This window comes from Balaenoptera borealis, assembly GCF_965194805.1.
Source record: "Balaenoptera borealis genome assembly, chromosome: 15".
NCBI lineage: Eukaryota > Metazoa > Chordata > Mammalia > Artiodactyla > Balaenopteridae > Balaenoptera > Balaenoptera borealis.
This window is the reverse complement of record NC_138871.1, coordinates 21,072,346-21,099,477: the sequence shown is the minus strand read 5'-3', so window position 1 is coordinate 21,099,477 and position 27,132 is coordinate 21,072,346. Positions and strand designations below refer to the sequence as shown.

Genomic DNA, 27,132 nt, shown 5'->3' with positions numbered 1-27,132 from the left:
AGGATTCCGGGACAGCTAATGCTCAAAAAACCCGGACTCCCCAGTGGGTTTCAGGGAGGCATTTTTAAAGACCTGATGAGGGAGGGAGTCACAGGGTATGTGATCAGCTTGTGCACAATTGGTTGACAGTGAGGTAATAGGGTAGTGTCACAGGGGTTAACATTATCAATCCTTAGGCTCCAGCTGGTCTGGGGGCTATGTGATCATGGTCACTGAGCAGTTAACTTCTTCCATTTGTTATAAAACTACTCAAGAAATGTGCATCAGATACTGTTATCTATATATTTCAGCGAGGAGCTAAAGATTGTCTGTCTGCCATATGACTTGTTTACTGTTTAAATTGTTACCAATTCTCCTGGCCCAACTGCTACTTCTGTCACTACATGCTCACATCGTTTCAGTCATTAATTCTTGAGCCAGGCTTCTGTGATTCAGGGGAAACTTGGGAGACTACAGCTTTTCTACAAACAAGAATCTGGCAGAGGACATGGTGGGAGGGGTTCATCACAGGAAGGCCCCATAGAGTTCTGCTTCTTTACAAGAATCCCACTAAACTCCTCAGCCCTTGGGCAAACCCTTGGTAGTCAGGTCCCACCAGAGGAACTGAGAAAGGACAGTAACTGCTACTACCCCTATTCCATCTTAGCAAAGAGATCCACTCAGCAGATCATCTGCTCATTAACAGAGAGCACTTAACCCACAAACTCTCTTAACCTTAAAGCCCAAATATAACAGATCCAATGCCCTCTCTTCTTCTGCACAAAGGGAAGGGTGCTAAAGATCCCATGGGCATGTCTTTCTGCCCACAGTAATCTAGATGATTAAAAAAAAGGGAGATTAACAGGGAGAACCAGTGATTAAGACAGAAAAGATCTTCACCAGGGGCCTTTTCAAGCATCTTTGAGAACACTTCACCTTCTTCCTTCTAGCCTTGGAGAGAATACACACACATACACATTTTTTTTTTTCTATTGAAGAAAAATGATAAAATGATTGGCCCAGGATTCACACACATCCAAAGAAGTTAATTGCTTTTATCTGAGGTTTTTCTGATAATCTAAAATAGTTTTAGGGAATTCCCTGGAGGTTCGGTGGTTAGGACTTGGCACTTTCCCTGCAGTGGCCCGGGTTCAATCCCTGGTCGGGGAACTAAGATCCTGCAAACTGCATGGTGTGGCCAAAATTTTTTTAAATAATAAATAAATAAATAAATAAATAAATACTATTTTTAAAAGGACAACATGATACACTTTTTGTGACTCCATTCTCACTTCACTTTTTAGCACCTCTAATACAGTGAACTGAAGTTGTATCATATTCTCATCTTTCTTTACCCAGAAAGTAAAGTTCTGAACTCAATCCACTCCTACCTATGATTAGACAGAATTAATAATAATGACCAGGGCTATGTTGTAGCTACTACCTTCATTATTGAATTAATAAACACACACAAACATATATATAAGAAAATGCATTCATGTGATTATTTGCACTTGACAGAAAAGGAGACTTAGGGAGACTAAGTAACTTGCTCACCTTTCACAGGTGATAGAATCAGAGTTTGAATCTGGTTTCCCTGGCTCCAAAAGCACTTGCCCTTATTGTTCTGTTATACAGTCAAAAGAAACAGCAGAAAATATATTTTTGCTTTGTAAACAGGGATTCTTGGACATTTGACTGAGTTTTTAGAAAAATAATTAAGGAAAGAACTTCTCTCCGAGGAGCCTTAGGCTTCTTTATAAAGTAATAGTGTTAATGGTACTTAGTAATTTATTTTCTAAAGGCTAAAATGAAGGGAATTTTAATGTTTTTATTTTGTGAGAGGTAGAACTCATTACTTGTCAGAGAATATGAAAATCATTATTGTTCAAAAAAATAAAAGACATTCAGGAAAGTAATGAATTCTAATTTAATAGGATATGCTACGCATATACTAATAGACTTCATTCTATTTCCTTCACTGAAGAATGATTGAATATCTGACCAATGTTTTACAAAGGTTTGTTTGTGTTTTCAATGAAGCACTTTTTAACTTACAGTCTTCAGTGCTGTATTTACCACAGTATGTAGATGAAAACATGATATTTGTTTTTGCCTGGAAAAAGCATGTAACCTAGTTAGGAATAAAACATACTTGAGGAAACCTGAAAAAAATTTTTGCGTCAATAATATATATAAAATCAGATAATCAGAACACATAATATAGTCCATATACTAACTGAAAAAATTATCCTTCAAAATAATTATAGCATAATTCCCAGGACAATGTGAAATACTGCAAATATGTTATTCTCTTGGCTACCAAGTCAATGACATGCCACAAAATGAATGCAGAAGAAAACTGACTAATTTCTGTTTTGGTCCAAGCATAACAAATCCTAGAACTCTAAAGCTATCATAAGTAATATTAGTGTTTTAAGTCCTAAAGAGCAAGTTAATTTTATTTGTCATGTTAAAGTTTAATGGCTTCCTTCACCCTGTCCTTGTGATTCACTCATCTTTTCTAACCTCCAGCTCTTTTGATAATCACGCTGTATTTATGCATCATTCACTTGAACACGTTTCCATAAATAAATTATTTCGCCAAGAAAGCTTGACTCCCTAATGTTTATTAAAGCTCATTCTAACTTTTTCATTACTAGAACTTTGAGAGGTGTAATGAGGGTTCTGAGGAAAATCAATTGTGAGCTGGATGTGCAATTATCAGGATGTTTAGCATATATGAAATAAGTAAATCAGCACGGAAGAGTCTTGCTGTGAAGGTATTCAAAATTAAACAAATGATGGAACTACAATTGAAGCAGCAGACTATTTCTCACCAGGTGCTGTGGGAATATGGAATCACACTGTAGGGGTTTTTTTGTTTGTTTTGTTTCTGTTTTGTGGGTTTTTTGGGTTTTTTTTGTTTGTTTGTTTGTTTGTTTTACTGTGTATTCTCTGAAACAATTGGAAAATGCCCCAGGAATGACATTAAGGCACACAAATCATTAAACTATAAGCAACTTCATTAAGTAGCTTCCCATTGGTAGCCTCAACTAAAACATCTGGCTTGACGGTTGGATATTGAAGAAAAAGTAATATTCCTTTTGCAATCTAAACCCCTTCTCTCAGATTTATAATGAGTTCCTTTATATTTTTCCGGAGGAAAAAATGAGCCTAATTAATGCTGACAAGTGGAGTCTGAGAAAATTCCAATCAGATGTTTGCTTTAAAAAGACCCTAGATGTTTTATGATAATGATGATGATGACGATAAAAATAACTAGTATTTACTGAGTGTTAAATGCCAAACATAATTCTCAATATTCTATTTTTATTAACTCTTTAAATTTTCACATAATCTCTATAAATGTTATCTGGTCTGGCTACATAATATGAGGGGCCCAGTGCAAAATGGAAATGCAGAGCCCTTTGTTCAAGAAGGGCAGCAGTCTCCCTCTCTCTCTCTCTTTCTCTCTCTCTCTCACACTGCCATGGTGTTTTTTTATTTGCTATTTAATCTTGTGCTCCCTTGTGCATGGGGTTCCAACCTTGAATATTATGCTTCTCTTAAACATGAGGCAACTGAGGACAAAGAACACAAAACATTCATCTAGACATGAGTGCTAGTTCAGAGAAGGGCATGTGCTGCAATCAGAGCCAATGAAATAGAATGAGATGTTGGGAATCCTGGGAAGAAAAGACATTTTCCTCATTGGACTTGAATATTTGAGGATATGAGGTCTGGAGCAGCTGCCACTATCATCCTTCCATGTGAGGTTGAGTCTAAAAGTAATGAAGTAGGAGAAAGAACCAAAAGAAGGTGGCATAAACTGGATTCGTGAGCTATTTTGGATTCCTAGGTAAGATACACTTTCTTTGGATTTATCAACTTACATAAGTCCATTAAATTCCATCTGCAGTTGATTTAGAGTCAACTGGGTCTTGGGTTTGTCTTAAAAAAATGTTCCCCTCCCTCCTAAAAGATGTTCAGATCCTAATCCCCAGAACCTATGGATGTGCTAACTTACATGGCCAAAGGGACTTTGAAGATGTGATTAAGATAAGGATCTTAAATTCAGGAGATTATCTTGGTGGACCTAGTGAAATTATAAGGATTCTTATAAGAATATAAGAGGGAAGCAGGAGGGTCAGAGTCAGAGAAGATGTGATGACTAAAACAGGTTGGAGTGATGTTGGACTATGAGTAGCCCGGAAAAAGCATGGAAATGGATTTTCCCCTAGAGCTCCCAAGGAGACCTGCTAATCCATTTTAGCCCTCTCGATGCTGAAAACTCAGCCTCTGTGCACTGGTGCCAAATCAAATCTCAGAGACAGAGTTTTGGGTGAAGTAGAAATGAATAGCTTTATTGCTTTGCCAGGCAAAGGGGGACACAACGGGCTCGTGCTCTCAAACTCTGTGTGTCCCAGAACCGGGGGAATTTGGTGAGGAGTTTTATAGCAATGGTTCAAGGGGTTGGGTTGCTGATAAGGATCAGGGTGTGTGCAGGGCCTGCATTCTTTTAATCTGGCCTCAATGGTCTCCTGATGTGCTTCTGTGGGTCTTGATGTTATCAAACTGTGACCTTCTCTCTGGAATGAAGAATGCTTCATCAACTAGTTAACATCTTCCATTTGTTGGGGGTTATAGTTCTGCAGAAGAGCTCAAAGATATTGTTATGTGTATCCCTTGAGGCAGAGTCAGAACCCTATTCCAAGGCTACACTATTGTATCTTGACTGCTCCTCCTTCATCTTTGCATCTTCTCCCTTCCTTGATTAGCAATGGTTTGAACCTACCCTTTGGAACACAGGGAAGGTCACGGAGGCTGAAACCTATTTCCTCAAACAAGAAATGAGGACACAGAAAGGCTTCCATGCCCAGGAGACCCACAGGGTCCTGCTCGGTTTCATTCTGACCTCTAGAACTCTAAAATAATAAATTTGTGTCATTTTAAGCTACTAAATTTGTGGTAATTTGTTACAGCAACAGTAAGAAACCAAGAGAACATCTCTTGCAGAAAAAGTCCTGACTCATACCAGGATCCAGGGTAGGAGATTACGATTGATATAAATGTAAAAGAAAAAATGTGGAGAACTTTCTGTCAGCAAGACAAACGGATATTTGTTTTCCATCCTCTATATCCTTCCAACAAAATTAATTTCCAGGAAAGTGGTTATCATTTATTGCCATAACACTATTAATATTTGATTATAATTTTGCCCAATATTCAAATGTTCTTTCTGTTCTGAAGAATTTATTATCTGTACCACTCTTAGAACAAGCTGTGGTATCTAATAATAAAGTCACTCTGAGAGATGCTAAAATTTCCTAACACACCCATTAGAACAGACTCATTAGAAGAACTCAACCTTTCTTCTGCTCCCTACAGCCCTGAGTGGGATTGCACACAGCAGAAACTAAATTTCAAGCACATGGCCTGCTCCCTCCCTGCCCCCATTGTGAATCTCATCATTAACAACAACTGCTAAATTGTGATCTTTGCATCAACACAAGAGCATAGAGATGTGGAGGCCTATGTCTGTTAACTTGGCTATAGAAGAACAGTTCAGGATATGTATGTCGTTGGAATCTTATCTTGAGTGTTAACCAAGTTCCTGTAGTATCTAAAAGTTTGTTGTGAGAATCTCTGCTAGGAATATATTTGCATGAAAGGTGCAGAAGACTCCTAATAAAAAGTCATCCTCAGGGAAGAGCTCCCTATGAGCTTCTTGAGGAGAGAGGCAGTTCTGATGACAGCATGGAATGTATCACTAGTATTTGTGCTCTGATGCACCCCCATGTGCTAGGATCTGGTTTTGGAGAGGAAGAAACTACAACTCCAAAAATCATGAAATGATGTGGGACTTCTTCAGAGGAAATAAACATGAGAAAGTATAAACTGGAGCATTGGCACTGACACTGGGGATTCAGTCCTCAGCAGAGAGCCTCGTGATATTCAGCTTTGACCCACCAGTGGCTGAAGTACCTCAGCTCCAACCAGGATAGAACCCAGCTCCCAGGAGGAGAAGGGGTTGAGGTCACTCAGGGATGCCAGGTGCACACAGCTCACACAACAGCAGGAGCCAAGATAAGATAGTGAAAGCAAAGAAGCAAAGTTATCTCTTAAAGAGGACTGGGAGGTGTGTGCATGTGTGCAGGGGGTGTACTTTGAAAGTTTCAGCAATATTTGATGGAAATAAAAAGCCAGAAAAATATAGCTGGCTACTGTTCATGTCGCTTGATTTTTACTTCCAAGGACCAAATAAAACACAGTTACTGATACGTGTTTTTGATCTTATCTTTCTTCTAATTTACCTTTGCCACATGCATACAAGCAGCCCAAGCCTGCTGCTCCCCCTTCCCTCCTTTCTCTCTCTCTTTCTCTCTCTCTCTCTCTCTGAATCTCTCTCTTTGAATCCCCCCTGGTATACAGGCACAGACACACACTTTTATTTGAGTTCTTGAATTTTAGCCATTCATACTTGTTTATCATTTCAAGGAGGACTGATTACAAACAGCAGCAACAGCAGCATAAGAATAAACTGTGGTTACCAATGAAGAGAGCTGGCCCATCTGTTCCAAGGCTAGGTATGGATTAAAGACTGTTGATACTGAGGCAGGAGAATTTGTCCAAACTCAGTCAGAGAAACTCTGTACATTTCAGGGCAGAGGGGGAAAGTGGCAATGAGTAGTTGTGTGTTGTGGAAGGCTGGCTGTGTTACTGGGAACTCACCAGATTCTTGGACAGCAATACCATAGAAATGAATATCGCTCCCGCAAGACTCTTAGGCAAGCAAAGCTTTTTATTGAAAGGATAGCTTGTGCACAAGGGAGAAGGTGGAAAAGAGTGCCAACTCCCCGAGGACTGTCAGAGAAGTGGTTTTAAAGGCAGCATGAGGGAGGGGGCCACAGGGTGACTGATCAGCTTGTGCTCAATTCTTGGATTGGTTGGCATCAAGGTGAAGTTTTGAGCATCATCAACTTCTGGTTTTAACTGGTATACGTGCTTGCAGTCAGCAGCAAGCTGACTTCCTGGTGGGGGACTGCTTTCATCTGGTGGGGGACTGCTTCCTGCAAAAACAACTCAGGAATGTGCTTCAGGCCTTTGTGTCTATCTTTCAGGGACCTGGGAGTTCGCTGATTCTGTTATATGGTAGATTTATAGTCCCACTTTTGTCCTTTGGAAGCTGAACATACATCTGTGGAACAGAGATAGAGCTAATCTTTTACTCCTGTGGGTCTTTTGTTATGGTCTCAGAAGCCCAAGCCTTTACACACTTTGTTTTACTGGGCTTGTTAGGCCTGTTTGCTCAAGGTTGTTCCCTGTCCTTTTCCAAGATGGCTACAATCCTGTCTTCCTGTCTCAGTTGTTAGTAGTGAGAAAAGAAGGGTGGAAGAGATCAGTTAATATTTTTGCACCTGTAAACCAAATTTATTATTTTTAGTAATGATGAGTTACGGCCCTTGTTCAGTAACAGGTCCCTTAGAAGCATAGTGTGGGGCCTCTAAGGCCATGTCTATTGAATGTAAAGAGATTCCTACCAGGTAATGAAGGAGAACAGAAATCCAAGGGCCAATGTTGCTGTTTGAGGACCCAACGTGGTGTCCATTCCTCTCTGGTTTGTTAGTAAAATTTTCTTTCCTATATTATGGGTACTTAAAGGTAACTTTACAGTTAAAAAGAAGGAAGGAAGGAAGGAGGGGAGGGAGGGAACCAAGATGATCTTAACATTACCCTCAGTTTGACTAAATGTTAGACAGGCTCTTCCTGACTATAGGCCCCTGCTCTCCCTTTTCTTAGAGCATTAACTTTAGATAACTTGTAATTTTAAGTTCTTTCTTTTGCCCCTTGAGATATAAATCTTCTACAACTCAGGCAGTCATTCTCAAGATCCTGGTAGTCATCCCTCTGAAATGTAATCATGGAGAAAGCTAAGGCCTCTATCCCCCAGCTTCTGAGGGAGGGTGGGAGCTGACCTTTGATGGGGGACAATTTACAAACACAGATGGCCTATTCCCACTGACCAACCTCCCCACAAATGTCCTTTAGCACTTTTCCTTCAACTTGAGCCAGGATTTTAAAATCCTCCCATCTTTTATTTCAGCAGAGTTGAGTTAAATTTTCTCCTCTACTGAAATAGTTTGACCTCTATTTATCTTGAATAATGTTTTCCTTGCTTTTTAACTGGTCTGGTACAATTTTCCTTTAATTATAATTTGGAGGTCTGGGGTCACTCTTTCCATAACTTTGGCTCTGTCTTTAGCGCTCTGTATTTAGTCTGTCCTTATCTAACTGAGATGCTGCCAGGGTTTATTCCTATCTGTTTCTCTTAAATGCTAAGAGAGTTTCTTTAGAGTGATTATAAGAAATAGAATTAGACCCAGGCAACATTTCATCTAGGCAGAGCCCTCAGGTCTCTCTTTTGTTGTGCCTTTTCTTAGGCTGTCTGCCTGGCCATCAAGCCCTTTATATTCATTTCTTCAGCAAGCATATATTTAATACTTGCTTTATGTCTTGTGCTACGGAAATCCTTAGGTATTGTCCACCTAAATAAATCCATACTAAGGAACACACTTTTCAGGATTAAGAGATTCCAAACCTCTCACACAGATATGAGATTTTATAAAAGTAATACATTATATTTTTAAAAATGGCTTTTCTAAAGTGTGATTGACATGTAAAAGCTGTACATACTTAATGAATATAAATCAATGAGTTTGGGAATATGTATACACCTGTGAAACCATCACTGCCATCAAGGCCATAAACATACCCACGATCTCCAAAAGTTTCCTTCCATCCTCTTTATTATTATTATCATTTATTTTTTGTGTGTGTGGTTAGGGCAATTAACATTAAATCTACCTTCCTAACTAAATTTAAACATGCAACACAGTATTGTTAGCTATAGGCACTATGATTTATAGTAGATCTCCAGAACTTATTACCTTCCATAACTGAAACTTTGTACCCTACAACAATCACCACTTCATTTTTCCCTCCTTCCAGCCCCTGGCAATCACCATTATACTCTCTGCTTCTGAGATTAATTGTTTTTAGATTCCACATATAATGTGATCAGAAAATGTTTGTCTTTCTGTGCTGGACTTATTTCACTTAGCATAACGTCCTCTAGGTCCATCTATGCTGTTACAAATGGTAGGATTTCCTTCCTTTTTAAGACTGGATAATATTCCATTGTATGTATGTACCACATTCTCTTTATCCATTTATTCCTCAATAGAATGGGCATTAGGTTGTTTCTATATATTGGTTGTTGTGAATAATTTTACAATGAACATCAGAGTGCAGATATCTCACTGAGATCCTCATTTCAATTCCTAAAAGTAATAAATTTTTAGCCTAGAAGAGTGATAATCCAACTAAGTAATTAAATAAGTCAAAGGCAGAGACTATTTAAGGCAGGTTGCATAAAAGATCTACCTAGAAAACATTGTGTACACAGTCATGTTCTTGATTCTCCCCACCAATGAGAGATACTATTATACATTATTAAAAATGTCTATGTTACTGACGAAAGATCTGGGAGCTTTCTCCTATAATTCCCCACTCATTTTCTGTGACAAGGAAATGAGAGTGGTTATCAGCTTGGCATTTCTTTGATTAAATCAAGTTTCTACAGCAATGCCAGTCAAAAATATTTTCCCCCAAAGAAAACCTTTAATAGACTATCATTCATGTTTAAGGAGAAAAATAAAAGAGGGGAAATGACATTTGTAAGAGGAAGATAAAATTCCATTATATTCAAGTATTTCAAACATAAAACCTTCCAAAATCCACTGTCACCTAATCGCTCTGCTCTATAGTAGTAAACTGTTCCGTTTGAAAAGCAATTAACTCTTTCAGATCTCAAGGGAGAGAAAAACGTTTATCACTCATCTGCTGGATTAGGCTTGAGGTGTTTAAGGCTATAATACATCCAATTATCCCTCTTTGGGGTTGTTTTCTATCTTTAGGAGAGCATTTTGATGTTTTATGACATTTTATCCAAGGAAAAGAAGAAAATATATTGTAAATATTTGGGTATTTCACACTGATAGCATCTCTGTGGTTTCAGCAAATGGCTTTGGCAAGTTTCTTCACATAATGACTGCACTCTAATACAAATACTAAACCCACAGTACCAAGGGCAGTGGAGCAAGAACTTTCTAGTTGTATTACAAACACTTTCTATTGGTGAAACTCTTTAGAGATTAAATAAAACAATATTTTTAGCTTTTTTATGTCTTGTTATTACAAGCCATTGCAGCATCAATAAATAAGTAGGTGAGAAAGCAGTTTAAAAAGGATTACAGAATTTGGAGCCATAGGTCCCTGAGAACATATCTCAGCTTCATTGTTTAATCCTGATGTGACCTTGGGTATGTTACTCTCTAAGTCCATTTTATCATCTATAAAAGATAGCTATGAAAACCTACCTCAAAATATTATTCAGGAATCTGTGGAATGCCTATCACAGTGTCTGACATACCATAAGTATTACATAATTATATAATTGTCAGCTCTTATTATCACATTGATCCAGTAAAATTGATCTGAGGTTGTCATCCCATCATAAGTGAAACACATGATTAGAAAGTAAGGCAGGTCATCATTTTATTAGTGAAATACTGAACTTCACAGGAATGCTATTTTGAGCTTTGCTTCTTTTAAGTGAATGATAATGAATTTAAGAATGTAGGTGCCTCCTGATATTAGCCCTGTCATTGAGGAAATTAGTGAAGGGGTTCAGAAGGAGCCTCCTTAAAGTATGACAATTCGGCATGTGGATTATTTTGAACTGAAAACAATCACGGTCCAAACAACTCAAGAAGATTTTTTACCTCCCCCTTAACTGCCTAAAAGAATTTAGATAGAGGGCCTTGTTCAGGAAGAGAGCTATCACCAAAGATAACTACAAAGACAACTATAACTACGGGATTGGTGTGTTGGGCTGGAGGGAACTTGGAAAGACTTGTTTTGTTCAAATTCCTCTCTGTGTCCCATTGTCTCTGCAGGGCATGACAACTATATTTTTTTACCAAACATTTGCTCTCCCCATCTTCCTGTGAATTGTCTTTCTCCCCTTTGAAATCCTAGACCCCTATTCCCTCCTCCTTAGCACAGGATGGCATTTAAGCCTCAGTTGCCTGACTGTCTAGGACACTTTCATGTCTATGTGTGGCTCCCGTATGTATGAAATTACATTTATTTTTAACCTGTTAATCTGTCTTATGTCAATTTAATTATTAAACCAGTCAAAAGAATCTAGAAGTGTAGAGGAAAAAAATTATCCTCCCCTACATTAGGAAATCAACCAGTCTAATCTGATAATAATGAAAACACATGACTGATTTTGAAAAATATACTCGCTTTAGGGAAACGTGAAACCTCATCACTTAGGGTTGTTGGCAAGAACAGCCAGAACAAACATATGAGTTACAAGAGAAAAGAATTATCTTAAATCAATAATATTCCATTTAAGTAACATTTTTTTCCTACCATGGCAACATGACTACAATGAAATGCTGGAGGACTGATTAAAAATACAATAGATCACTCAAAAGAATAGCATAACTGGACTTTGTGTGGTAACAGCTTGACAGTGAAATACAAGCAGCTATAGTCTCAAAAGAAAGTTTCTATTGCCATACCTCCAGCCCAAAGTACAGGATCCTTTTAAGACCAAAAATTCTAGAGCAATTTTTATCAAAATATGTGTTAATAGAACTCATCTTATAAGAAGCCTTAGGAGAAAGTTTAGGGTAGCAGTTAAGAGCACAGGTTCTGATTCCAAATTTGTTTATGCCTAGTCCTCACTCTGCCACTTTCTAGCTATATGACTTTGGACAACTTTCCTATCTTCTCTTACTTAGTTTCCTCATTTTAAAAATGAGGAATATAAAAAGAGAAACCATAATCACAGGTGGCTTTTTTGTATACTGAATGAGTTAATATAAGGAGAGCTCTTAGAACAGTACATGACACATAGTAAATGCTTATTCTCTTTGGCTATTTTCCATTTTTCTTTCTTATCTTGGCCACTTGTCTCAACATCTACATGGTTTCCCTGGCTATCAAGTAACCACAACTACTTACCATGTCACACAACTTCCACTTACTTTTTATCTGCAACAGTGAAAAATTCAGACCTTCCTCCAAAGCCCTCAGTGATTCCCAGGTGAGAAGTTCTTGGCTTCATCAATGACCACATTCCTCTTTGGCTTATACCCTGTCCATAACCAGACTTATCTTCAAATTCTCAGGGTTGGAATCAGCTGATCAACCAAACTAATCTCCTATATATGATCTCAGACCACCTCTATTTCTCATCTTGGACTATCTAGTTTCATCATGAGCTCATTTGACTGAAATGTAGACAGCCTCTGCCCAATACAGAATAAACATATTCACTCATTTGATAAATATTTATCAAGTCAGGAAACAAACTTGATGATGGGAAATCAGAGGACAATGAGCCTTCAGTTGCTGGCTAAGGAAGTAGGTATCTGACATTAGATGTATACGTACAGACAGATATTTGAATTGTGTAGCCCAGCCACAGAACACTGCCAGAGATATATTCGTATGTAAGGTGAAACTGCCTGGTTCACAACTCCTGCTTCTTAGGAGGCCATGCTTTGCATAGCATGACTTTGGATCTTTGGACACAAACAATTACCCCAGAGACTACCCAAGGGCAGCCAATCCACAGTCTTTTTTTTTTTTTTTTTTAATAATGGTCTATGTCATGTAAAAGAGAAAAAAAAAAAAAAAAAAGCAGAAAGAAAGAAAGAAATGATTTGGGCCTGTGAGGCTTCTTTGTAAATCTGAACCAAGAATACTTGAATCCATTAGTGATAGGAGGTAAAGTGGAAGATGCTGTGAAGGAGAGTTTTGTGCCATGGTAAGCTGTGTTAATTGCACATTAATCAATTGAAGTGCTTGATTGCTAAAAGGAGTCACAGGATTCACAGAGTTTATATTCACACGACAGCTTTATTGCAGGCAAAATGTATAGGTCAGTAACAGCAAAAGAAGAATATACATTGGGAGGGGTCTGCAGAGCTCAGACACAGGTTTCTTTGCCCTCTCTTTTTTGGATTGGGTCACACAGAACTCAGTCTATCTCCTGGTCCCAACCATCAGAGGTGTGCATGCAAAGCACTTCAGCACCAAGAAGCCCAATGTCAACACATGGAGGAGATCCCTTAGAATGAGCTTTCTGACCAACTTTAACCATTGAGATGCCCTTGACCCAAGTTATAATTCCAATTATTGTAACTAAACAATGTTGACAGATTGGCACATCCTTCTCATAAATGCCTGATCACAGAACATCATCTATTTTCAGTTAAAACATTCTATAGTATTGGCCAAGTGTCAGTAGCTCTGGAGATAAGCATGTGATCAATCAGACCATCTGAGATTAATCCCTGTTATGCAGAAGTTTAAACAACAATTGAGTAGAAACTATGAGTAAATATAGGAAGCTGTTCAATGGAAAGAGGAACAGAGAGGAGATAGAAGCTAAAAGTAAAGAAGAGTGACCAAGAGGTAGGTAGTGGAGGAGACAGAAGTTTCTAGGACTTTTTCCATCTTTAATGATTTTCCAGATCTGATTTCATTTTCTTTTTATTCACATAAGCTCAGTAAATACTGATTCTTTATAAAGCAAAGAAGACAAAAACAATACGCTAAGTAGACCTTTCTAGACATGACAACTATACATCTCTGATTTGGGTTTCTGAGACAAATGTTAAGGTTAACAGAGGCCAAATAACTCACATCCCTTCCACTATGGGTTCTCAATTAATTGAGAAATTTATAGGAGTAAGAGGATAGACATCAACATATTAGTTTTCTGCAAGGAAGCAGGGAAATTATGATATAGTAGAATTCACACCCTCTCAAGGCAACAGTTCCAAATGGAAAAATCCAGAAATATTTGAGTTAAGCCTGGTAGTTCCCTTTGCTAATCTTAGCAATCCAATACATCAATTCTCCTTTTTTGAGAAACCATGAGTTAGAAATAAAGAAAAGACTCAAAGTATTGTTGCAACTGAAGTCTTCTCATAGATATATGAGAAAAGGGGATTGAGGATTTCATAACAAAAGAATATAACTGACATGATAGAATATATTGGTGATCCGTTAAAACATTACAGATAGGACATTTACCTTTAACTGACATTGAGAGGGAGCAGAATACATGACCCCAAAATATGCCATTTTGGCATGTGTATTACTTTGACCTAAAGATAATCAAGGCCAAACAGACTCAGAAAGAGTTTTGTTTTTGTTCTTTGTTTATTTGTTTGCTTTTTATCTCTCTCTTAACTGCCTAGAAGAATTTAGATAAAGGTCCTTTACTAGGAAGAGAGCTAATATCAGAGATACACCAGAAGGCCATATCTGCATGGCATAGCAAGAATTTGTTTACCAAATATTTGTTCTTCCTATATCCCTTGGATTTATCTTCCTCCCCATTAAGCCCCAGACTCCCCAGCTCCCTCCCTTAGCTCCGAATGGCATATAAGTCTCAATTCCCTGACTATAAGAGAGCTTCATGTCTTTGGACTCCCATACATATGACATTAAATTTGTTTTTCTCCTGTTAACTTGTCTTATGTCAATTTGATTATTAGGCCAGACAAAGAACATAGAAGGGAAGGAGGAAAAAGTTTTTCTTCCTACATAGTTCTCTTTGTTCCTTTCTTCCTTGAGAACTGGCCCCCTGGAGTTTCCTCAAATTCATCCACATATAATCATCTATCCTAATAGAAGGGCAAAGAACACCACAACCAATCCAGAGTAATTTATCTTATGTAGCAAAATACTGAAAGTGAAATTCTGGATAATGAGGTAGCGTCATATCCCTCAGGGCAGCTAAAGCTCTTTGAGTTTATATTTGAGAAAGGATTTGCTCCTGGAAGTCAGCCTGCCACTTTGTGCTTTTGTAGCAAATAAAAAACTAGTTCCACACTCAATTAATTGAACATTCAATAATTAATCAGCTTCCCTTCACATTAGTTTCCTATTTATCTCTGTGCTTCCGAGATTCTTTCTGACACCACAATTAGGGAAACTGAAATACTGAAATAAGAGCATCTACTATAGTATCTTCTCTCCAGTTGACACACAAATTATTAGGGGAAATCTGCCTGCAAAGATGTGTCTTCCAGTCCCTTGTTAAAGACTTTTTTCATAAAATATCCCAAGGGGTCCTAATTGCCTCTCCTGGTGCACCCAGCCCTTCACCACACTAGAATTCTTCTGGTTGATGCCTATGTTAAGAAGCAAAGTAAAAACTTTTGGTTTCAAAAGTGAATGCAAATATGAATAAAGAATATGCACAAAAGAAAATTTATATAATATAAAAACTAATCATTTAAGAACACTGATCTAATACTAAATTCCCAGCTTAACAAATATCTGAAATAAAGATAGGGGTTAAAGAAATGGGTGCTAAAGTCTTCATTGTAAATAGATGGAACTCAAAAGATACTGCTGCAGTCGCCCTTAATATGATAATATTAGAAAAATAGTTTAAATATTTTTATTTAAATATAAACATAAAATAAATATCTAACTTTCCAAAATGTATGAAAGTAAACAAAATAGACCGTGCAGCAAATTAAAGAAAACAAAGGAAACAGCAAGTCTGATCATAGTGACCCACTTCTTCTGGTGGTGGTTGAACTTTGGGTCATCTGCAGGGGTAGATGACCTCCCATTCTATACAGAAGATATCCTTCACGAAAAGGTGCCCCTCCATGAGCCTAACTTCAGCTTGCTGAGCCCATCAACAGTAAGGGCACTTACAGGTCTGAAGTTCCCATATCCCACTGCTATAAACTTTCAACTCACCTTCCTCATCTATAGTAATCACTCTTCATTTTCCATCCTGGTTAGAAATATTTAACTCTGCTTGGCACTTTGCTGTTTACTGTAGTTGAATTCTTCTGGAAATAGTCAAGGGTCGCCAGTGGTTTTCTCAATTTTTTTCCTTTAAACCAGCTGTAACCTAACTCAGCCCAAAGCTCATATGGTTCCCACAATCACCTATTTTACCCTGTGTTAGGCCAATCTGCTAATTTTGCATTCATTTACTTTATCTCTAACAAATTTGACAATTTTAGCACATTACACTAAATGAACACCCTTTGTTTTATTGTGTCATTAATTCTGAATTATATCTTTGATGTTAATTTTTTCCCTCTCCACATTTTTGTTCCCATTCTTTCAGTTATACCATGTTTACTGATGTACTACATGATATAATAATTGCTATAATATAAATCTCCTCTCAGCATTTCCAGTCCTAAGAATTTCTCAAGTCGTAGGAATTTTTGTTCTGTTCATCTGTCTTGTAGTTGATCTAGATATGCGTAGTAAAGCATATGTTCAAACAAAACTGGATACAAGCAGGATATAAAATAAGTAAACAATATACTGAGTTTTGAGATAAAAATGAGTAGAACATACACCTATTAGCATAGAAAACAGACTGAAAATAACACATTTAAGCATTATCTGTGATGCTGTGTGGTGGGATTTTTTTAACTCTTGTTCTTTGCATTTTAATAGTTCGGTATCTTCTATAGGTATTATTTTTACAATATAAAATAATATATAATATATAATGTAAATAAATACAAAATTTAAATAAATGCAGTATGTAAATAGATACATATTTCTCAATAAGTCTTGAAATAGGTTAATATAGAAACATAAGATTTATTTCATTATACCAGAAATAGAGTGAATACATTATCTAGAATGAACCAGACATATAGAGCTTTATAGTTTACAACAAAGTCACTCCTATGATTTCTCTTTGAACATTCCTTTTTCTTTTCTATCAAAATTCATAGATGAATAAATATACTTAGAGTTGTTTTTCTTCTCTGCCAAAATTTTAGGTGTATAAAAATCCTAACTTTGTGAATATCATGAAGCATGCCAAAATAGATACATTCAAATCAGTATCAGGTTTCAGCCTTTTAAACCATGAAAAATGCATAGTAACTGAACAGTGTTAACTGAAAAGCCTTTTGAGATGTGGTGATCTTATTAACTGATGAACCACAAGAAAATCCTGAGCTATTGGATATCTTCAAGTCTAAAGCAAGACACTCCATATTGTGATTTATAATTTTAAGTGGACTGAGCAATCATCCCTCCCAGGAGAGTTGAAATCAAATCCATCACAGACAATTAAGGTAAACATTCAATGCTTCTAAGAAAAATATAATTCCCAGAAGTAGGTCAAAACAGCTTAAGTTCACACATCCAAATGAAATATGTTTACACCTTCTTCTTACTTTGTGGAGACACAAATTTGAATTATCCTTGTCACAAAACATTTTATCATCTAAATGCAAAGGGTAAGAAATCTATAAAAAACAATGCAAGAGAATCCACTGTTGCATTTTAATAAAAAGCATAAAAAGTAATAGCTGGGTTGTACATATATACATATCAGCCTGTTTTAATGTCAAAGATAAATTGCTATTCCAAAGGGACAATAGCTCTACTTCTATCACTAATGAAGAAAGGAAAATAAAAAATAAAGAAAAATAACAATTATTAGAAGCATTATTTATAAATGTGGAAATAATGTTCAAGTTGAGATTTCTTAAGAGGCTAAGAACAAGTTGCATGAGATTAAGAGAAATAGTCAAACAGAAATACTTTCCTGACTTGGACCTCTTCTTGCCACCAACCCAATCTCTTACTGATCTTGAAGCTCATCACAGCCCCCAAAACTTTGTTTACATTCCTCTCATTCACCCTGCTCCATCTACTCAAATCTTAGTAATCTTTTATGACAAAGGTTAAGATTTATCTCTTTCCCAAAGCTGTTCCCTACCATAAACAACCCACAGAGACCTCTACTCTCTCTAAGCCCTTATGCACCTCTCATGGGAACATAGCAGTCTATATAGATGCAGAGATCTTTGGTTCCTACATGTAGATCTTGCTTTGTAACTTTGTAAGCTTCTTGAAGGTAAACACACCTTATATTTCTCTGAATACCTATGTTGCCTAATAGCCTGTTTCTGACTATGTGATAGTCTCTAGCTATAGTTATATCTCCATCCCTATTTATCTGTTCTCTTTCAGTCTTTCAATTATTATCAGCTGGCCACCATGAGTCAGTGTCCTAGACACTAAAAATTGTCAGGGAACAAGAGAACTGAGGTTACAGTTCAATGAGGGAACTGGAGTCTCAGAGTCTCATACGAGGGGCTCTCCATCCTAATAGGCGGAATATGATTGGGAAACGAATTTACGGAACATTTAATTTAACACTGGGAAACAAGGAAGACTTTGTGGTAGAAATTTTAGATTTTTCCCAGCAAACAGGAAGGAGATAAGAAAGAAAAGTGTTCACAAGAGATGTCAAAAGATACAAAATACTGTGATAATAGAATAGAAAACCCAGCAGCTCTGTGCAGGAAACTGAAAGAAGTTCACCATGGTGGAACTATGAAGGACAAGAAGTGAAGTCAGGAGGGCAAGTCTTGGACAAGGCCCTAGTGCCAAGTCATGAAAGACCTATGTGCTCTTAAGGATTTTGAACTTTATCCTAAAGGAAATTAAACCATCATTCTAGCCACGTTGTTGAAAATGCATTAAATGGAATAAGGGACAACTGAAAGAAGGTTAAGAGAAATAACTCAAAAAGCGTTACAGATTGACAACAGAAGAGTATCCTGCAAGGAACCATCAAGAATAATTTCAGTAATTAAAGATTGGAAGAGGAAAATAAGGATTCAAAGGAGATTTAGAAAGTAGTCGGAGAGGCAAAGAAAAGAGGGAAAGCATATTGTCACAAAAACTAAGAGAACTGTGTTTCATAAAAAGAAATGCCGAGCAACCTAGAGCCTATATCTTGGCTTCTAATATCCATCTCCAATAAAAAGAGTCAGGCTTCTTTGAGAAATGGTTGACTGCAAGGTAGGGGCAGTTAATGTACAAGATGATCCAGGAGCATTTTGTAGTGCCAGAAATTAGGAAAGTTATTTAAAAAAACACACATTGATGAGCACATGTCAAAGCAATACAGGAGAAAACTGAAAGATCTCCCAGTGGCCAAAGCTGGAATATTATAAGTAAGAAAATAAAGTAGTTTTGAATATTAACCCAAAGTATAAAACAAATATCCATAAATTCATATTGATATAAATAAATGATTTAATAATTACATAAATGGTAGAAACTAGAAAAATGTCCTATGTAGATTTCCAAATAATTTATGTAGATACTCCATCCACACGGAGGCCAAGCATAACTCCCCACTCTTTAGGTGCGAGCTGTATATAGTGACTTCCTTCCAAAGAGTACAATATGAAAAGAGAGAAAATATGATTTAATTTACAGTAGAGAAACCTTACAAACAGTACCCTAGATGGGTAATTAATGTCAACCTGAACAACGATAAGTCATATTGATAGTATGTACCATAATGTGATGTGATGAAATGGCACTTTACCTCTGTGATCTTCCCAAAGACCCATAACCCCACTCTAATTATGAGAAATTTCAATTGATAGACATCCTGCAAAATACCTGACCTATAGTTCTCAGAATTGTCAAAGTTTGAGAAACTGTCACAGCTAGGAGGAGTCTAAGGAGACATGACTAAATAAAATGTAATATCCTGGGGGAGATCATAGAACAGAAAATACATTAGGGAATAACTGAAAAAAATCTGAATAAGGTATGGACTTTAGTTAATAATAATGTATTAGTACTGGTTCTTTAATTATAACAAGCATGTCATACTAATGTAAGATGTTAATAATAGGGAACACTGGATATGAAGTCTATACTATCTTCACAAGAATTCTGTGAATCTAAAACTTTTCTAAATAAAAGTTTACTTTTAAAATAGGGCATGTTCAACTATGTCAAATGCAGCCAAAATAAAAGGAAGATACAGACTGATAAATATCCTCCTGTTTCCAGGCCTTGCTTATCTTGCAAATAATTGTTCCAAAATAGTGGAGGGGCAAAAGCAACATTGCAGTACAAAATATGCAGGAACAATTGAAGCACATAAGAAATCATTTCAAGATGCCTGATTCTAAAGGAATGAGCAAAAAGGGTAGAAACAGAAAAAGGAAATGAGATTAGGAGAAAATAAATAAAAAATAAAACAGTAGAGAAATACAGTTTTAAGATGAAGTGAAAATATAAAATGTACAAAGGAGTAAATTCCCAAGATACATTTTGTGTTGGGACTGTTGCACCCCTCAAATGAGATCAGTCATTTTCCTGTTTTATATATTTCTTACTTGGGCCATGGGTTGTTTTCCAAGCAAAAGACTCTGAGCCTGAGATTAGCATTTGAACTCAGGATCAGTACACACAGGGAAGGAAGAAGAAGTTAGGTTATGGTGAAAGTACAACAAGGATTTAACCAACCCTGCAGGGAGCTCTGAAATTCAGATGGAGCATCAAAGATGTCTCACATTGCAATATGCAAGCCAGACTTTTACACTCACTCATCTATCATTCACTGGATGCCAGCTACCCCAGGAGGGGCATGACCTTGGGTGAAGCAGCTAACTCTGCTCAAGGGCTAACCACAGAGAATTGACAGCTGAGGGCAATCTTTCAGAAGTCGGGGCAAACAGGCCCTTCAGTCCTGAAGGGGAACCTCTGCAGTATATCACACCATCTACTATACTTGGCATTCTTCCTACTCCTGTTTGATCTCTTCTGAATTTGTCTGACTTTCCATTTATATTGATGTTCATGGTTGAAGATGTTACCTAGTTTGTTTAAATTTAAATTTTTACTTCTGTTTTTCATTTTCCTTTTTGCTTTGCAGTGGTTTCTGAGAGGAAAAGTAACCAGGGCTTTGTGGGGAGTGAGCTACTGTATTTCCAAGAGAGTGGTGAAAAACTGTACAATCGCTAAGTACTACCTGAGGATCCCATAGAACAGCAGTCCCCAACCTTTTTGGCACCAGGGACCAGTTTCATGGAAGACAACTTTTCCACAGACCAGGGGCGGGGAGATGGTTTTGGGATGATTCAAACACATTGAATTTATTGTGCACTTTATTTCTATTATTATTACATTGCAATATATACTGAAATAATTATACAACTCACCATAATGCAGAATCAGTGGGAGCCCTAAGCTTGTTTTCACTTGCCACTCACTGATAGGGTTTTGAAGTGAGTCTGCAAGCAATTGATTTATTATGGTCTCTGTGCAGTCAAACCTCTCTTCTAATGATAATGTGTATTTACAGCTGCTCCCCAGTGCTAGCAACACCTTCTCAGCTCCACCTCAGATTATCAAGCATTAGATTCTCATAAGAAACACGCAACTTAGATCCCTTGCATGCACAGTTCACAGTAGGGTTAGAGCTCCTATGAGAATCTAATGCCACTGCAGATCTGTCAGGAGGCAGAGCTCAGGCTGTAATGCAAGCAATGGTGAGTGGCTTCATACAGATGAAACTTCACTTGCTCGCTGGCTGCTCACCTCCTGTTGTGCGCCCCTGTTCCCAACAGGCCATGGACCAGTACCTGTCTGTGGCCCAGGGTTGGGGATCCCTGCCATAGAAGGGGGACTAGCACTACATTATCTTGAAAAAATCCCCCACAAAAGAAATTTTACTAAGAAATCAACTAGAGGTGTACTTTCAAATAGGAAAGCTGATAGATGGGAGGGGGCACAGGAACATGGGTGGGGGCAGTTAGTAATTGTCATCCAAAAGGACTTGCTACTTATGCCAGAGAACTCTAGGCAGAAGTCCCTAGTCACTTTTCTGTGAAAAATCATCTAGCTTTAGTAATCACAGAAACATTAAAACTTATTGTACAAGGCTAAATTCCTCCAGAAAACACTCTTCCATATAATCTATTAATTCCATGTCCACAAGGACACAATGTGCACTTAAAACAACAGCTTCGTGTCCACTCACAGGCACCATAGGCTACATTAGTCGTATTGAAATAATAATTTTCTAAAACATACCACTGAGGCATTTAGAAGTCTATTGACCTTCAAAAAATGAGCCTTCCCCCTCTATTCACTTGCTGATCAGCTATAATGCAGTGCATTTTGGCTCATGTTTCAAGAATAACAGCAGACCTACACATAAGAAGTAGCTTAAATGTGTAAATAGATATTAAAAAATTAACAAAGTTTAAAGCAACATTAGAGGTGGAGGCTAAGCACTAGATAACACACCTTGGAAAAATAAATTTCTTTTAACGTCAGCCAAATTAGTGCATCAGTCAATATCCCTGCTCAAGTGAATAAAGGGTTTAAGGTTAAACTAATAACACAGGCAATAGGCTCAGGTTAATGAAAAGCAGAAGCACATGAGTCAGGAAGGGCTTCTTGTCGCCACCACCTCCGGTCCCTGCCAAGGCCCTGTAATTACTTCCAACATTTTGTGTTCTTTTTCTTTTCTTTTCTTTTTTATTTTTTTAACGTCTTTATTGGAGTATAATTGCTTTACAATGGTGTGTTAGTTTCTGCTTTATAACAAAGTGAATCAGTTATACATATACATATGTTCCCATATCTCTTCCCTCTTGCATCTCCCTCCCTCCCACCCTCCCTATCCCACCCCTCTAGGTGGTCACAAAGCACCGAGCTGATCTCCCCATGCTATGCAGCTGCTTCCCACTAGCTATCTATTTTACATTTGGTAGTGTATATATGTCCATGCCACTCTCTCACTTTGTCACAGCTTACCCTTCCACCTCCCCATATCATCAAGTCCATTCTGTAGTAGGTCTGTGTCTTGCCCCTAGGTTCTTCAGGACCTTTTTTTTTTTTTTTTTTTTTTTTTTTTAAGATTCCATATATATGTGTTAGCATACGGTATTTGCTTTTTTCTTTCTGACTAACTTCACTCTGTATGACAGACTCTAGGCCCATCCACCTCACTACAAAAAACTCAATTTCTTTTCTTTTTATGGCTGAGTAATATTCCATTGTATATATGTGCCACATCTTCTTTATCCATTCATCTGATGATGGACACTTAGCTTCTTCCATGTCCTGGCTATTGTAAATAGAGCTGCAATAAACATTTTCGTACATGACTCTTTTTGAATTATGGTTTTCTCAGGGTATATGCCCAGAAGTGGGATTGCTGGGTCGTTTGGTAGTTCTATTTTTAGTTTTTTAAGGAACCTCCATGCTATTCTCCATAGGGGCTGTATCAATTTACATTCCCACCAACAGTGAAAGAGGCTTCCCTTTTCTCCTCACCCTCTCCAGCATTTATTTTTTGTAGATTTTTTGATGATGGCCATTCTGACCGGTGTGAGATGATATCTCATTGTAGTTTTGATTTGCATTTCTCTAATGATTAATGATGTTGAGCATTCTTTCACGTGTTTGTTGGCAATCTTTATATCTTCTTTGCAGAAATGTCTATTTAGGTCTTCTGCCCATTTTTGGATTGGGTTGTTTGTTTTTTTGATATTGAGCTGCATGAGCTGCTTGTAAATTTTGGAGATTAATCCTTTGTCAGTTGCTTCATTTGCAAATATTTTCTCCCATTCTGAGGGTTGTCTTTTGGTTTTGTTTATGGTTTCCTTTGCTGTGCAAAAGCTTTTAAGTTTCATTAGGTCCCATTTGTGTATTTTTGTTTTTATTTCCATTTCTCTAGGAGCTGGGTCAAAAAGGATCTTGCTGTGATTTATGTCATAGACTGTTCTGCCTATGTTTTCCTCTAAGAGTTTGATAGTGTCTGGCCTTACATTTAGGTCTTTAATCCATTTTGAGTTTATTTTTGTGTATGGTGTTAGAGAGTGTTCTAATTTCATACTTTTATATGTACCTGTCCAGTTTTCCTAGCACCACTTATTGAAGAGGCTGTCTTTTCTCCACTGTATATGCTTGCCTCCTTTATCAAAGATAAGGTGACCATATGTGCGTGGGTTTATCTCTGGGCTTTCTATCCCGTTCCATTGATCCATATTTCTGTTTTTGTGCCAGTACCATACTGTCTTGATTACTGTAGCTTTGTAGTATAGTCTGAAGTCAGGGAGCCTGATTCCTCCATCTCCATTTTTCGTTCTCAAGATTGCTTTGGCTATTCAGGGTCTTTTGTGTTTCCATACAAATTGTGAAATTTTTTGTTCTAGTTCTGTGAAAAATGCCAGTGGTAGTTTGATAGGGATTGCATTGAATCTGTAGATTGCTTTGGGTAGTAGAGTCACTTCCACAATGTTGATTCTTCCAATCCAAGAACATGGTATATCTTTCCATCTATTTATATCATCTTTAATTTCTTTCATCAGTGTCTTATAATTTTCTGCATACAGGTCTTTGGTCTCCTTAGGTAGATTTATACCTAGATGTTTTATTCTTTTTGTTGCAGTGGTAAATGGGAGTGTTTTCTTAATTTCACTTTCAGATTTTTCATCATTAGTGTATAGGAATGCAAGATATTTCTGTGCATTAATTTTGTATCCTGCTACTTTACCAAATTCATTGATTAGCTCTAGTAGTTTTCTGGTAGCATCTTTAGGATTCTCTATGTATACTATCATGTCATATGCAAACAGTGACAGCTTTACTTCTTCTTTTCTGATTTGGATTCTTTTTATTTCGTTTTCTTCTTTGATTACTGTGGCTAAAACTTCCAAAACTATGTTGAACAATAGTGGTGAGAGTGGGCAACCTTGTCTTCTTCCTGATGTTAGTGCAAATGGTTTCAGTTTTTCACCATTGAGGATGATGTTGGCTGTGGGTTTGTCATATATGGCCTTTATTATGTTGAGGAAAGTTCCCTCTATGCTTACTTTCTGCAGGATTTTTATGATAAATCGGTGTTGAATTTTGTCAAAAGCTTTCTCGGCATCGATTGAGAAGATCATATGCTTTTTCTCCTTCAATTTGTTAATATGGTGTATCACATTGATTGATTTGCATATATTGAAGAATCCTTGCATTCCTGGGATAAACCCCACTTGATCATGGTGTATGATCCTTTTAATCTGCTGTTGGATTCTGTTTGCTAGTATTTTGTTAAGGATTTTTGCATCTATGCTCATCAGTGATATTGTCCTGTAGTTTTCTTTCTTTGTGACATCTTTGTCTGGTTTTGGTATCAGGGTGTATCAGGGTGACGGTGGCCTCGTAGAATGAGTTTGGGAGTGTTCCTCCCTCTGCTATATTTTGGAAGAGTTTGAGAAGGATAGGTGTTAGCTCTTCTCTAAATGTTTGATAGAATTCGCCTGTGAAGCCATCTGGTCCTGGACTTTTGTTTGTTGGGAGATTTTTAATCACAGTTTCAATTTCAGTGCTTGTGATTGGTCTGTTCATATTTTCTATTTCTTCCTGGTTCAGTCTCGGAAGGCGGTGCATTTCTAAGAATTTGTCCATTTCTTCCATTTTATTGGCATAGAGTTTCTTGTAACCTCTCATGATCCTTCGTATTTCTGCAGTGTCAGTTGTTACTTCTTTTTCATTTCTAATTCTATTGATTTGAGTCTTTTCCCTTTTTTTCCTGATGAGTCTGGCTAATGGTTTATCAATTTTGTTTATCTTCTCAAAGAATCAACTTTTAGTTTTATTGATCTTTGTTGTCATTTCCTTCATTTCTTTGTCATTTATTTCTGATCTGATCTTTATGATTTGTTTCCTTCTGCTAAATTTGGGGGTTTTTTGTTCTTGTTTCTCTGATTGCTTTAGGTGTAAGGTTAGGTTTTTTATTTGAGATGTTTCTTGTTTCTTAAACTAGGATTTTATTGCTATAAACTTCCCTCTTAGAACTGCTTTTGCTGCATCCCATAGGTTTTGGGTCATCGTGTTTTCATTGTCATTTGTTTCTAGGTATTTTTGGATTTCCTCTGATTTCTTCAGTGATCTCTTGGTTATTAAGTAGTGTATTGTTTAGCCTCCATGTGCTTGTATTTTTTACAGATTTTTTCTTGTAATTGATATCTAGTCTGATAGCATTGTGGTTGGAAAAGATACTTGATATGATTTCAATTTTCTTAAATTTACCAAGGCTTGATTTGTGACCCAAGATATGATCTATCCTGGAGAATGTTCCATGAGCACCTGAGAGGAATGTGTATTCTGTTGTTTTTTGATGGAATGTCCTATAAATATCAAATAAGTCCATCTTGTTTAATATATCATTTAAAGCTTGTGATTCCTTATTTATTTTCATTTTGGATGATCTGTCCATTGGTGAAAGTGGGGTGTTAAAGTCCCCTACTATGATTGTGTTACTGTTGATTTCCCCTTTTATGGCTGTTAGTATTTGCCTTATATATTGAGTTTCTCCTATGTTGGGTGCATAAATATTTACAATTGTTATGTCTTCCTCTTGGATCGATCCCTTGATCATTATATAGTGTCCTTCTTTGTCTCTTGTAATAGTCTATATTTTAAAGTCTATTTTGTCTGATATAAGAATTGCTACTCCAGGTTTCTTTTGATTTCCATTTGCATGGAATATCATTTTCCATCCCCTCACTTTCAGTCTGTATGTGTCCCTAGGTCTGAAGTGGGTCTCTTGTAGACAGCATATATATGGGTCTTGTTTTTGTATCCATTCAGCCAGTCTATGTCTTTTGGTTGGAGCATTTAATCCATTTACATTTGAGGTAATTATCAATATGCATGTTCCTATTCCCATTTTCTTAAATGTTTTGAATTTGTTTTTGTGGGTGTTTTCCTTCTCTTGTGTTTGTTGCCTAGAGTAGTTCCTTTAGCATTTGTTGTAAAGCTGGTTTGGTGGTGCTGAATTCTCTTAGCCTTTCCTTCTCTGTAAAGGTTTTAATTTCTCCATCAAATCTGAATGAGATCCTCGCTGGGTAGAGTCATCTTGGTTATAGGTTTTTCTCCTTCATCATTTTAAATATGTCCTGCCACTCCCTTCCGGCTTGTAGAATTTCTGCTGAAAGATCAGCTGTTAACGTTATGAGGATTCCCTTGTATGTTATTCGTTGTTTTTCCCTTGCTACTTTTAATATTTTTGTCTTTGTATTTAATTTTTGAGAGTTTGATTAATATGTGGCTTGGAATGTTTCTCCTTGGATTTATCCTGTATGGGACTCTCTGTGCTTCCTGGACTTGATTAACTATTTCCTTTCCCATATTAGGGAAGTTTTCAACTATAATCTCTTCAAATATTTTCTCAGT

General features: G+C 37.1%; 1 long non-coding RNA gene and 1 pseudogene across 2 annotated transcripts in view; both read right to left on the bottom strand.

Moving 5' to 3' along the window:
* Nucleotides 1-26,252, bottom strand: part of LOC309611712 — a 54,505-nt gene extending 28,253 nt beyond the window's left edge. The window contains exon 1 of the long non-coding RNA XR_014234695.1: nucleotides 12,105-26,252. This is a non-coding gene — a long non-coding RNA (uncharacterized lncRNA). The remainder of the gene's footprint in view (nucleotides 1-12,104) is intronic.
* LOC309611721 (lithostathine pseudogene) overlaps nucleotides 1-27,132 on the bottom strand; it is a 508,337-nt pseudogene that overhangs the window by 192,559 nt on the left and 288,646 nt on the right. The gene's annotated exons all lie outside the window — the stretch shown is intronic.